The sequence below is a fragment of the Rhinoderma darwinii genome, chromosome 4 (genome assembly GCF_050947455.1).
Source record: "Rhinoderma darwinii isolate aRhiDar2 chromosome 4, aRhiDar2.hap1, whole genome shotgun sequence".
NCBI classification, from domain to species: Eukaryota; Metazoa; Chordata; class Amphibia; order Anura; family Rhinodermatidae; genus Rhinoderma; species Rhinoderma darwinii.
In genome coordinates, this window is record NC_134690.1 from 374815843 (window position 1) to 374827879 (window position 12037).

The 12037-nt window shown below is 46.5% G+C and overlaps 1 protein-coding gene across 1 annotated transcript in view; it reads right to left on the minus strand.

The window, feature by feature from the left end:
- Positions 1–11259, minus strand: part of B3GNT2 (UDP-GlcNAc:betaGal beta-1,3-N-acetylglucosaminyltransferase 2) — a 34146-nt gene extending 22887 nt beyond the window's left edge. The window contains exon 1 of the mRNA XM_075863154.1: positions 11056–11259. The gene's annotated coding sequence lies outside the window, so the exon portion shown is untranslated. The remainder of the gene's footprint in view (positions 1–11055) is intronic.
- Between the last annotated feature and the right edge of the window lie 778 nt (positions 11260–12037).

Below are 12037 nucleotides of genomic sequence, written 5' to 3' on the forward strand. Positions count from 1 at the left end.
ACCAATCAGCGTCATACACTTCTCCCCATTCATTCACACAGCACATAGCGATATAGCTATATCGCTTTGTGCAGCCACATAAACACACTATAACATTACTGCAGTGTCCTGACAATGAACATACATTACCTCCAGCCGGGACGTGATGTCTATTCAGAATCCTGACACTTTGCTAATACAATCCCGACACTACAGCACAGCAAGCGATATCTCACGAGATTACGCTGTAAACTGTCATTTCAAACGAGATTACGCTTCCCTTGCTGTAAATATCACAGACGCTACAGAAGTAGTCAGGACTCTGAATAGACATCACGTCCTGACTGGAGGTAATGTATATTCATTGTCCTGACACTGCAGTAACGTTAGTGTGTTTATGTGGCTGCACATAGCGATATAGCTAGATCGCTATGTGCTGTATAAATGAATGGAGAGAAGTGTATGACGCTCATTGGTCGCTGATTGGTCAGCGTCATAAACACTCCTCTTTACAACGCCCACTTGGCCTAAAAGTAAAACATGCCCAGTTGTCCATTGAGAAACTCATTAGCATAAAGCTAATATAGGTCATAACTCCGTCAAAAATGACAGTTTTTCTACATAATAAACACTGCTGTAATCTACATTACAGAGCCGATCACATTATATACAATATAGGGCACTTATAATGTGGTGACAGAGCCTTTTTAAATACGTTTAGCAAAGTCAAATGTGAATGTTATGCTTCGTTCACATCTGTGTTGGAGGCTCCGTTAGAGGCCTCCGTCAAAGATCTGCGCTATTGTCTCAGGTAAAACGACGAACTCCCCAACGAAAGCTATTAAGGTCAATGGGTTCTGTAGGCTGTTGCTTACGTTATTCCCTTGTTCTGCTGCTCTGACAGAGAACAACAACAGAACACACCAATGCAGGTGTGAACTAAGCCTAACTGGGTTAAGACCCATTTAGATATTTTGATTGGGTGAACAAGCGATCATATAAACTCTCATTCCCGATCATTGGCCCATGTAAACATATGAGCTGACAAATAAGACGTTTGTCGGCTGATCACATCTTTTACGCAGTCTGTAAGGGTATGTTCACACGAGGGCGTCCGTTACGGCTGAAATTACGGGGATGTTTCAGCCTGAAAACATCCCCGTAATTTCAGCCGTAACAGCATGTGCAGGCGCTTGAACGCCGCGTCCATTACGGCCGTAATTAGCGCTGCTATTCATTGGAGTCAATGAATAACGGCTCCAATTACGGCCAAAGAAGTGACAGGTCACTTCTTTGACGCGGGCGTCTATTTACGCGCCGTCTTTTGACAGCGGCGCGTAAATTACGCCTCATGTGAACAGACAAACGTCTGCCCATTGCTTTCAATGGGCAGATGTTTGTCAACGCTATTGAGGCGCTATTTTCAGACGTAATTCGGGGCAAAAACGCCCGAATTACGTCCGTAAATAGGCCGTGTGAACATACCCTAAAAGTATTGTCAGCAGCACACCTCCCTATGTAAACAGGGGATGTGATGCTGACAATTTGCAACCTGTATGGGGACCGAACCATCGCACTAAAAATCGTTGGTCTTCAAAAAGTTTGCATTGGCCTGTGCCTTTAAACGAGTGCCGATCGACTTATCAGCGATTGGTGCATGTTATGGGCAGAAATCTGCCAATGTAAACTAGCCTTTAATCTGTGCTAATAGACGTCTGGTGAATAATTGTCGACAGCTACTATGCTGACATTCAGAGACTGTGGCATACATACAATTCAACTGTATGCCCCAAATGTAGTGTGAATAGAACCTAAGGGTACGTGCACACGCAAACTCAAAAACGTCTGAAAATACGGAGCGGTTTTTAAGGGAAAACAGCTCCTGATTTTCAGACCTTTTTTTCAGCAACTATAGAGTCAACGAAAAACGGGGCTCCAAAAACGTCTCAAGAAGAGACATGCACTTCTTTTTCGCGGCCGTTTTTCTATGTGGCCGTTTTTCAAAACGGCCGAGTAAAAAAACGGCCCGTCGGAACAGAACGCCGTTTTTCCCATTGAAATCAACAGGCAGATGTTTGGAAGCATTCTGCTTCCAATTTTTCTGCCGTTTTTGGCCCGAAAATAAACCGTGTGAACATACCCAAGAGTGAAATTTGCTACAGAAATTTCTGCAACTGAAAAACAGCTCCATTCATCTGACCAAGGTTTTTTGTGCAGCAGGTGCATGGATTTCTGTAAGCACCATTCTATTGAATAAAACAGTTGACGAAATTTCACTCACTGGGCTCGTCCACACGCTGCAGAATTAGCCGAGTTTTTTGCGGACGGAATCTCGGACGGAAAAAAACGCAGCAGAAAACAGTGCAGCATAGTGGATGAGATTCAACAAATCTCATCCACACACTGCGTAAAAATTCAGAGAGGAAATTGACTGTATGTAAGTGCACCGTCAGCGCTTCCCTATACATTATATATATATATAGAACACATTTTTTTTTAAAAGTATGCCAGAGCAGACCACGGTTGGTGAATGGGGTCCTTTTGCCATGTTCTGCGTATACATCGGGAGCTTTCCCAGTATATACACTACATCATGTTATGGGACTACGTTCAAGCATGGTTTAACTTACTTCATAAAACACACTGAAAAATGTCTGCTTGTAAGTTGGCAGCATCTGTCATTCTGGGACAACCATAATCGGACATGCAGCCGCACCACAAGGCTCACGATGCGTATTACATGCGTAAATCTGCAGCGTAATACAGTACCAGCATAGACAATGAAATTCCAGGAAATCTCACGTACACGCTGCAGTATTTTTTGGGACGGAAATTGACTTGGTGCATTTTTTTAGAATCTGCGGCATGTCAATTTATCTTGCGTTTCCGCTTGTCCATTCTATCTGCCTAGTGCTGTGGAAAATCACACCAAAATCCACAGCATGAAAACGCACATAATAGTGGATTTTTATGTGTTCTTAGGTGCGGTATTTACATTTTGATGTGGAAATCGGTGCGGTTTTATGCTGTGTTTTTCTTTAAAACTAGTCAGATTCAATTTGCAAGCGGAAACGCAGGATAAATGGACATTACGCGCAGGAAAAGTCTGCACCGTGTAGATGAGATTGCTTGAAATCACATTTACTTTGCCGGTACTGCATTACCCTGCGGATTTGCCGCATTAAAATACACACGGCAAATCCGCACATAATACGCAACGTGTGCTTTCAGCCGAAGAAAAAAAATAAATTGCAGAAGTTCCTTGGGGCTTTCCACAGCTGTAAGATTAGCAATAATACGTTGCCCACAATTACTTAACACTATCAAATTATTGCAGGTAAATAACAGTGTACGCGTCCAACAGATGACATACATTGTAAGAGAAACCTGCCATAGACATCAATTCCAGCCCGTGATAAGTGTCGCCTGCTCATTCCCCACAGAGATATTCCAAGGAGACATCATCCATTATTATCAAACACACGGCTAATGAAACTTTAGTCATAACCAGAAGGAAAATATCCCACAGATGAAACATTTATAGGGGCAGCTTTACCTTCAGGCCCTATGCACATAATAGTGAATATGGGGCCTACTGTACCTCAGATTCCAAATGTAAAACCTGACAGAAAATAAATCGTGGCATGTTCCATCAGAGGCATTTGTACTCGTCTGTCAAGCTGAAGGACAACATGCATGGGGGTTGTAATGGCTGTACTGGTTACCAGCAAACAGGAGTAACGCAGGCCCAGCGCTCCACGGCGGAAAAAACGTGCGCAATTATCGCACTAATGCAAATTTGTTAAACTGCTGTGCAATCTTGCATGTAATTAATCCTTGTGGGATCTCATGTGCACATGCAATTTCTGGAAACTGGGATTGCAAAACAATGTTGAACGTTTTGTGATTTCCGCAAATATTGTACAATTTTTTTTCCTAATGGCGCTCTATTAAAATTGGGTGCGGTTTTAAGATTTTCTCATTCAAAAAGAAGGCTCCTCCTCTAAATTGTATGCAGCAAAACACAAGCGATTTTTTTGCAACACAATTTCACATAAAACCACAATTTTCATATCCCCCCAATTTTCTCTCATGACAGAAAATATATCAGAATTGCAGTGAAATATCACATAAAATTGTGATCAAATGCAATTTAGAAATCACCTCATGGAGAGAGAAACAAACAAAACACAAAATTCACGCGATTCGCAATAAATGCAAAAAAAAAAAAAAGAAAAGAATCCAACACTATAGCCTTAGCCCTTATTTACACGACAGGGTTTCCCGGCCAGGTGACGGCCGTTCATAAAACGGCTGCAGTAGGAACAATAGACCCCTAATAGAGCTATTCACACGACCGATTTTTTGACGGCCCGGGAAACCTGGCCGTCAAAAAATGGGACATGCCCTATTTTCGGCCATTTACACGGCCCCCATAGAAGTCTATGGGGCCGGGTAATACACGGCCATCACCGGAATGTGTCCCGAGTGACGGCCATGTCTTCCGTCGCTCGCGCTCTCTCTCCTCCTCACAGTGCAGAGTGCATGTGAGGAGGAGGGTCTTTTTTTGCTCCTTGTAGGAGTCGGAATCCCCAATCCCCGGCCAGGGATATTGAAGTCAGGGGGGGGGGTGGGTGTAACCTGCAGGGGACTGGCTGGCATTATCTACCAGATAAGAGAAACAAACACAAAATTCACGCGATTCCGCTACAGGAGAAGTGATTGACCACACTGTCCATATATGGACACAGCGACGTCACTCACTTCTGAAGCGGAATCCCCGACACTGTGGCCAGGGATTCCGCTACAGGAGAAGTGAGTGACCACACTGTCCATATATGGACACAGCGACGTCACTCACTTCTGAAGCGGAATCCCCGACCCTGTGGACAGGGATTCCGCTACAGGAGCAGTCAGTGACCACACCGTCCACATATGGACACAGTTACGTCACTCACTTCTGAAGCGGAATCCCCGACCCTGTGGCCGGGGATTCCTCTCCAGGAGAAGTCGGTGACTTCTCCTGGAAGGGGGGGGGGGGTGTAACCTGCAGGGGGCTGGCATTATCTAACAGGGGGGCTGTGGCATTGCCTACCAGGGGGGCTGTGGCATTGCCTACCAGGGGGGCTGTGGCATTACCTACCACGGGGGCTGTGGCATTACCTACCACGGGGGCTGTGGCATTACCTACCACGGGGGCTGTGGCATTACCTACCACGGGGGCTGTGGCATTACCTACCACGGGGGCTGTGGCATTACCTACCACGGGGGCTGTGGCATTACCTACCACGGGGGCTGTGGCATTACCTACCACGGGGGCTGTGGCATTACCTACCACGGGGGCTGTGGCATTACCTACCACGGGGGCTGTGGCATTACCTACCACGGGGGCTGTGGCATTACCTACCACGGGGGCTGTGGCATTACCTACCACGGGGGCTGTGGCATTACCTACCACGGGGGCTGTGGCATTACCTACCACGGGGGCTGTGGCATTACCTACCACGGGGGCTGTGGCATTACCTACCACGGGGGCTGTGGCATTACCTACCACGGGGGATGTGTGTGGCAACAAATTTAAATGAAATTCATCCGATTTTAAAACGGACAGGGAAAAAACCGGATGCAAAACGGGTCAAAATCGGCCGTTAAAACCGGCAACACAGCCCGGAACGGAACGGATGCAAAACGGCCATTTTTAATCGGCCGACACTCGGACCAGGTCGTGTGAATAAAAACACGGGCTGTAAAATACGGAGCTGTTTTCAAGCCAATTTTGGCGGTTTTTCAATTGAGACAATTAAAAACGGCTCCGGAAGTGACATGCACTTTTTTTTACGGGACTTTTTTTAATGCGCCATTTTTACAAACTGCCGTGTAAAAAAATGCGCCGTCGGAACGAAATGCTGTTTATCCCATTGAAATCAATGGACAGATGTTTGGTGGCGTTCAGCTTCCATTTTTTCTTATTTGAAAATAAGCAGTGTGAACATGCCCTTAATCTGACAATAACACGTCCTATTTTTTCACGTGCCCGTCACACGGGTCTGTTAAAACAACGGCTGTGGGAAGAGCCCCATAGAAACAAATGCAGCCACGTAACGGCCGTTAAAAACAACGGCCGACATGCGGCTGATTTGTGCGCTCATCTGAATAAGGCATACATGTCATAGAAATACATAACATGCGATACCACACTTTCTAATGCAATTGCAGTAGTGCTATAACTGCACGGAATTTATCACTGTAGAGCCCCCGTGTCAAAAATCGGTCAGAAGATTTTTCTAATAACTTCGCACAAGGTAACAGGTCAATGAGATAGATCAATAGGATACACACAGGGGACCGTTCTTCAACTTTTGAGGGGAAATGTTCTTTAATACTATACAATGGAAACCGACCAGCAAAATTGGCTCTCCTCTATTGCCCAGTAACAAAACCAGTGACCTAAATATAGTCCAGTCTTTCTGGTCTGGTTTCTCCAAGGATCCAATACTAAACAATTGTAACCAGAAAGGGAAGGGCATTGCCCAAACTAATTGGGCTCCATGTACAATCTTGCTACATCAAGCTTAATTACCATAGCACCCCCTATAGGCCCAATTACCATAACCCTCTGTACTAGACCACAATTTCTACATATCCAAACACAAACGGCATCAACATTTAGCACCTTCCCATCGTATGACATCTGTGGTTAGAAGAACTATGTTTTCTTGATTCATTTCCAGAGAAAATACAGACTGCACGCACTAGTTAATGAGCAGACACCTATATAAGCACAGGCATGAACAGCCAGCTGTACCCGCTTCTCTCTGCCAAATTGCTCCGTCTCTAGTTTCACCCAGATTTCATAGACTCACCAGCTGTTCACACCTTCTAGAACACTGCTCGGAGAAGACATAGAACCAGAGAGGGAAACGCTCAATATACCATATGGAAAGCAAAACAACCGGTGACTACAGATATAGCAGTGCCGAGTATGTTATTCAACGCAATCACAATACATGATGCCTTATATATTGTTTTACACAAGACTGCAGGTCAGGAGGCATAACCAGCAACCACGAGGTCCCATTATTGCAAACCTTGCTCGGTAAGGGTACATTCACACGCAAGATCAAAAACGGCTGAAAATTACTTGAGCTGTTTTCAGAGAAAACAGCCTCTGATTTTCTGCCGTTTTTGAAGCTGAAAACGTTCTTTTGAGGCTTTTTTCTTGACATTTTTGGAGCTGTTTTTCTATTGACACAATGAAAAACCGCTCCAAAAACGGCTCAGGAACTGGCACTCTTTTTTACGGGGCGTATTTTTACATGACGTTTTTTTCAAACAGCGGCGTCGAAAAAAAACGCCCATCTGAACATAACGCTGTTTTTCCCATTGATTTCAATGGGCAGATGTTTGTAGGCATTCAGCTACCGTTTTTTTCAGGGGTATATCGAGGCGTTTACACCCTGTAAAAACGCCTGAGGGTATGTTCACACGTAGTCAACAAAAACGTCTGAAAATCCAGAGCTGTTTTCAAGGGAAAACAGACCCTGCTTTTCAGATGTTTTTTTACCAACTCGCATTTTTCGCGGCGTTTTCACGGCGTTTTTTACGTCCGCTTTTGGAGCTGTTTTCATTGGAGTCTATGAGAAAACAGCTCCAAAAACGTCCAAAGAAGTGTCTTGCACTTCTTTTGCCGAGGCTGTATTTTTACGCGTCGTCGTTTGACAGCTGCCAAACGACGATGCGTAAATAACAGGTCGTCTGCACAGTACGTCGGCAAACCCATTCAAATGAATGGGCAGATGTTTGCCGACGTATTGGAGCCGTATTTTCCGACGTAAAACGAGGCATAATACGCCTCGTATACGTCTGAAATTTGGCCGTGTGAACATACCCTGAGTGTGAACATACCCTAACAGCAACAGAGGTGGCCCCCTCGGCCCCATAGCAGCTGCTATACGGCAGTCATACCCATGCTGCAGATATCTGCATGATCATGATGAAACCCCAAGAAGTTAGGCCAGGGCTACCCCTAGACTTTTTGTAGTACAACTGATTGATTTTAACTATTGAGTGACAGATGCAGTCCTAATGAATACATTGCGTTGATGCAATCTTGTGGACTGCAGCTGTCACTCAAGAGTTAAAAATCAATCAGTAGCACTACAAAAAGTCTAGGTGTAGCCCTGACGTCAAATAGCAAATTCGGCTCTACTACATCTGGATCAGCGGACTGATTGATAAGACTAATAAAAATGTTAAAAAAAAAACTCTTTCCAGGGATCACAGAGCCGAGAAGATGAAGTGGGTTTTATATTACAGCAGTTTAAGCTACTGGAGAATATATTTTTCAGTTGCTTCAGAGTATATATTGTATCAACTACTGAGACCAAGACTGAATGAACATACACATCTCTGGACATTGTTACCAACAAGTGTGTATTCAATATCATCGTGGGGGGAGGGGTGACAAGTTCTCGTAAGAAAACTTCTAGACTGGCACCAAAGAACACAATTCTTCTATGGTCTGTATGCCAAGGACTATTTAGAACAACAATCAGATCTAATGGTGAAGGGATTGTCACCTCATGTTGCAGGTCCCCTAGCTGTTTTTTTCATGGTGTGGGAGGGGTCATGATTAGACCCTTTTTAGAAGACAGGCAGGAAGAACTTTCATAGGGGTCAACAGTTCTAGGTGCCTTTTCTACTGGGATTAATCCAGCACTTCTCATTAGTAAACGCTCAATCTGAGATCAATGGACATTCATGGGACTGCAAAAGATGGATCATCCTCGGGAGGACTGTTTGCGAGTCCCAATTGGGAGACCCTCACCTATACCCTCCATATATCCTGCAGACAAACGACAAAGAATACCGCGGCACTTGTTCAATCACTTCCCTATGTATCACCTATAGAAGTGCTGAGGATTTGGCTGTTCCAAAGTAACCGTGTTTGTGACAATGACATTTTGATGAAAATCTGTATCAATTACCTAAATTCATTGTCGTCATGAAAATGGCAAAAGCGGCTGAGACCAGGCAAATCTTAAACTTTTCTGATATTTTCTAGATTGGGTCTTAAAAAAACAAAAACAAACTATCCTTGTATTTGTTATTGAAGGACGGTTCAGTCTGTCGGATGTATTGGAGTCTATGCCCACCTTTACCTGAATCCACAGCTTCTATAAATAGCTGCATCTGTTTGTCATCAGCGCACACGCAAGCCGTTCAGCAGATACAGCGTACACGCAAGCCGTTCAGCAGATACAGCGCACACGCAAGCCGTTCAGCAGATACAACGCACACGCAAGCCGTTCAGCAGATACAACGCACACGCAAGCCGTTCAGCAGATACAACGCACACGCAAGCCGTTCAGCAGATACAACGCACACGCAACCCGTTCAGCAGATACAGCGCACACGCAACCCGTTCAGCAGATACAGCGCACACGCAACCCGTTCAGCAGATACAGCGCACACGCAACCCGTTCAGCAGATACAGCGCACACGCAACCCGTTCAGCAGATACAGCGCACACGCAACCCGTTCAGCAGATACAGCGCACACGCAACCCGTTCAGCAGATACAGCGCACACGCAACCCGTTCAGCAGATACAGCGCACACGCAACCCGTTCAGCAGATACAGCGCACACGCAACCCGTTCAGCAGATACAGCGCACACGCAACCCGTTCAGCAGATACAGCGCACACGCAACCCGTTCAGCAGATACAGCGCACACGCAACCCGTTCAGCAGATACAGCGCACACGCAACCCGTTCAGCAGATACAGCGCACACGCAACCCGTTCAGCAGATACAGCGCACACGCAACCCGTTCAGCAGATACAGCGCACACGCAACCCGTTCAGCAGATACAGCGCACACGCAACCCGTTCAGCAGATACAGCGCACACGCAACCCGTTCAGCAGATACAGCGCACACGCAACCCGTTCAGCAGATACAGCGCACACGCAACCCGTTCAGCAGATACAGCGCACACGCAACCCGTTCAGCAGATACAGCGCACACGCAACCCGTTCAGCAGATACAGCGCATACGCAACCCGTTCAGCAGATACAGCGCATACGCAACCCGTTCAGCAGATACAGCGCATACGCAACCCGTTCAGCAGATACAGCGCATACGCAACCCGTTCAGCAGATACAGCGCATACGCAACCCGTTCAGCAGATACAGCGCATACGCAACCCGTTCAGCAGATACAGCGCATACGCAACCCGTTCAGCAGATACAGCGCATACGCAACCCGTTCAGCAGATACAGCGCATACGCAACCCGTTCAGCAGATACAGCGCATACGCAACCCGTTCAGCAGATACAGCGTATACGCAACCCGTTCAGCAGATACAGCGTATACGCAACCCGTTCATCAGATACACTGTATACACGACCCGTTCAGCAGATACAACGCACACGCGACCCGTTCAGCAGATACACTGTATACGCAACCCGTTCAGCAGATACACTGTATACGCAACCCGTTCAGCAGATACAGCGTATACACAACCTGTTCAGCAGATCCTGTATACACAACCTGTTCAGCAGATCCTGTATACACAACCCGTTCAGCAGATACACTGTATACACAACCCGTTCAGCAGATACAGCGTATACACAACCCGTTCAGCAGATAAAGGGTATATATAACAAGTCCTCATCCCACAGTCCTGTTGCCTCCAGCCAAATACTGCAGAGTCCAGAAGCAGCCAAACTCAGGCCCCCACCTTCATCCTCACAACACCTCGTTCAGCCACCCAGCAATGAGAGGGTTACACAGTAGAGCATGGGATCTGATGAGAGGGAGGTCCAGGGAACGAGACGCACATGATCTTTAACAAAACATCCGGCTCTCAGCTTTTCCCAAGTAACTAGCAAGGAGGGCGGGTGGTAACTAAAGTCTACTCCTACTGTATGTGACAGCAGCTCGCCCATAGAAAGTATCTCATGGCTGCACAGTTGCAGCGTGTGAGATCGGTGCTGAGCAGGGAGGACCGCACACCCTGTTGCTGCCCGCACAGCTGGAACAGTCGCAGCATAAGGCGCACATACGTGTGTGTTACCTTGGGCGGGACGGTTCCTCTGGAGTGAGTCTTGCCAGGGTCTGATCATCCTCTCTACTGACTCATTGCCCCGCAGCTGTAGCGCATTCACCGGAGGGGTAAAAAGCCCCTGGTCCACTGTCCGTTCACAGCTCCGCGCCCTGCCTGTATTCTCCGCGCTGCAGCTCGTGCGTGGAGCAGTCAGTGCTCTCCACAGATTGTACCTTCACAGCAGGACTGCGTGTCACTCACAGCCGGGGGCGGTGCTTTGGTGTATACTTCATTCCTATTGGACAGCCCCGTCGAATGTGGAGATAGCACTGTGGCCCCGCCCCTCTTCTTACTGGCACGCTGCACAGCGGCAGATCGTGTATGAAAGATCGTCTGGTTAAAAAGTGGAGCAATTGCAAGTAGCAACCAACAAGATCGCTTGAAAAAGGAGAGCTGGCTTCTGATTGGATTTCAAATAAAATCGATAAATTTTTTTAACTGCACTAGTTTTTAAACATGAGCATTATGTTACTGCTGGGAAAAATTAGATCAATACATAACTATAGGGGGTGTAGAGGTTGCAGTCACAGGCTGCCCCTGGGGCTACAATTCCCAGCATGCCCTGATAGCGCAGGTTGCGCACCGCTACCTTAAAGGGGTATTAACAAGTTATCATTTATCCACTGGATACGTGATAACTCCTAGATCGGTGGGGGGTCCCATATCCCCTATTCCACCTAGACGCAAGCCTGCGGCCAGAAGGAGTTGAATGAAGCAGCGGATGAGCATGCGCCCTGGCGCTCCATTAAAAGCCTATGGCACTGATGGAAGTTGCCAAGCCAAGGGCTCCGTCAGTTCCAGAGACTGACGGAGAGTGCCATAGCCACGGGACCCCTTTTTTTTTTTTTATCCAGTGAATATTAACCAAAATATCCCTTTAAGGGTTTATTTACATGTGCAGGTTTCGATCTAAAACCAGGCGTGGATTCAAATAAGAGGAGAAATAGTATCT